This window comes from Saccopteryx bilineata, chromosome 5, assembly GCF_036850765.1.
Source record: "Saccopteryx bilineata isolate mSacBil1 chromosome 5, mSacBil1_pri_phased_curated, whole genome shotgun sequence".
NCBI lineage: Eukaryota > Metazoa > Chordata > Mammalia > Chiroptera > Emballonuridae > Saccopteryx > Saccopteryx bilineata.
Window position 1 is genome coordinate 237,342,759 of NC_089494.1, and position 2,668 is coordinate 237,345,426.

The window sequence follows — 2,668 nt, forward strand, 5'->3', positions numbered from 1 at the left end:
TCTTCCCCTCCCGCAGCCAAGGCTCCATCGGAGCAAAGATGGCCCGGGCGCTGGGGATGGCTCCTTGGCCTCTGCCCCAGGCACTAGAGTGGCTCTGGTCGCAGCAGAGCGACGCCCCAGAGGGGCAGAGCATCGCCCCCTGGTGGGCAGAGCGTCGCCCCTGGTGGGCGTGCCGGGTGGATCCCGGTCGGGCGCATGCGGGAGTCTGTCTGTCTCTTCCTGTTTCCAGCTTCAGAAAAATACAAAAATAATAATAATAATAATAATGTGAAGAGGCCTCAAGGGCTATTTCTTTCTTTCACCAAAAATGATCATTTAGGCAGAAGTATGACACCGGTATTATCTCCAAAGATGAAGTCTGTGGCCGGGTGTGGGCTGCACTTCCATAGAAGGAAGACTAGGCCACACACACCATCCTAGAGCCAAAGCCCAGGTTCGTCTGATTGAGTAAAGAGGAGCGTGGCCTGCTGGTGGCCAGCTGCCTCCACTGGGGGCCTGGGGCAGACCCTTCTTGAGCAGGGATGTGAGGTAGCTCCCCAGCTCTTCATCCTGGTAGGTCCACGAGACCAGCACCTTGGTGCCTGGATCTTCTGAATGGGCGGCGGCCTGGATGAGGATGGACTCCACAGTCACAGAGCCATCAGGAAGGTGCTGCACACAGTGGTCCTTGAGGAGGCTCTTCAGGTGGCTGTAGACACGCATGGCTGTCTCCTGCTCTTTCCGCGTATCGTGCAGGTGCACACGGCAGGTGAAGTGCAGCTGGTGCTCGGCCAGGTCCAGCTCCTTGAGGGCCTGCTCTGAGGACGCCAGCCGGAAGTTACTGTCCTTCATGATCAGGATGCCATGCAGGAGCCGGGGCTTTTTGGAGTCAGAGAGCAGCCCCTGTGCCATCTCCCTCTTCAGTAGCCCCAGTGAGATGCCCACAGGGATGCTGGGGCTCGTGGGCAGCGTCACCATCTCTCCATTGGCCGGCATGTAGCAATGACTCGGAACTCCTGCTTGATCTTCTGCTTCAGGAACTCCATCTTCTTGGCCTCGCTGTGCACCAGCAGCACACTCTTGGGCTCTGCCTGGCCCACCAGCTGCACGATGCCCTTGGCATCCGCGTGGGTGCTGAAGGACATGTACGCCACCTGCATCGGCACTTCTAGCACCTGCCGCCCTTCCATCTCCAGCTTGCGCTGTCCACTGAGGATCTTGTGGCCCACAGTGCCCTGAACACAGTAGCAGGCATGGTGACCATGTTCTTCTCGTTTCCTGCCCACTTTCGGAATATCTGCAGGGACTGGCCAGCACGCAGCATTCCCGGTGTAGCAAACACGCCCATCGGACCCGGGTTGTCAGCAAAAGCTCGGTCGAAGGCCTTGATGTGCTTGAACTCAAACATGTTTCTCTGAACGAAGGTCTTCTGGATCTTCTGGTTGGTAGTAGTGGTCGGCCTTCTCCGTCAGACCCATGGAGAAGTAGATGGGGGCCTTCAGGTTCATGCGCTCCCAAAAGGTCTCAGCAGGATTCACAGCTCCTGAGTACGGCCCAGTGCAAACACAGGGATCAGCACCTTCCTACCACGCTCCCCCGTCTCGTGGACCTTCTTGAGGAAGTCTCCTTCCCGACAGCGCTTAGAGTCACGGATGGTCGTGGCATACGTGGATTCTATGATGAGCAGGTTGGGGCGGCATTTGTCAATCCAGGCAGCTCCCAGGTGCTGGTCCGGGGTCATGTTGTAATCGCCCGTGTAGACCACAGACTCTGAGCCCACTCTGATCTGGAACATGGCTGCCCCCAGCACATGACCCGCATAGTAGGCCTTGATCTGCAGCTCCTCGTCCACCTGAACCATCTGATGGAAGTGGACAGCCACCACCTTCTTCATACAGTCTTTGATCATCTGGGAGGTGAAGAAGTTGGCCTCGCCCTTCTTGTCCACAGTGATCTTGCGGTAGTCCTCCAGCAGGATGGGGCAGATGGCCTGGGTGGGGTGGGTCATGTGGATGGGCCCGTCGTAGCCCACCATCTCGCTGAAGTAGGGCAGTGCCCCGCAGTGATCCAGGTGGAAGTGGCTAATTATCAGACAGTCCAGGAAGTCGGTCAGCCGGCCATTGCAAGTGATGTAGGAAAAGTCAGGGAAGCGCCTGTCATCATTGAAGCCCATGTGCATCCCGCAGTCCAACAGGACGTTCTTGCCCCCAGTGGAGACCAGGATGGAGCTCCGGCCCACATCCTGGCCGGCCCCCAGGGGGGTGACCCTGATCTCAGGCATCCTGCCTAGACACGCTCCCAAGCCCCATCGCTTCGGTGCTCCCTTAGCCGCGGGCCCACCGTCAGGGGACAAGACCCGGAAAGCCGCAGCCAAAACAACAAAAGAGAGTCTGATCATATTCTTGGCCAACCATACTGTGATATCATAACAGCTGAAACTTTAGTCAAGTGTTTTAATTTCAAATAAATTGCTATGTGTTGAGGATGATTCTAATTAAAACTGGAGCAGTTAGTTTTGATTCTCTTTTTAAGTAGTGGGGCCCTGGGGTTGAAATATTCTGCTTTAGCCTGACCAAATGATTGCACAGTGGATAGAGCATTGGCCTGGGATACAGAGGACCCAGGTTTGATACCCTGAGGTTGCCAGCTTGAGCGCGGGATCATATCCATGACCCCATGGTTGCTGGCT

At 56.5% G+C, this 2,668-nt stretch overlaps 1 pseudogene; it reads right to left on the reverse strand.

Moving 5' to 3' along the window:
- Positions 1–409: 409 nt before the first annotated feature.
- Positions 410–2,287, reverse strand: LOC136337891 (integrator complex subunit 11 pseudogene; annotated as a pseudogene).
- Between the last annotated feature and the right edge of the window lie 381 nt (positions 2,288–2,668).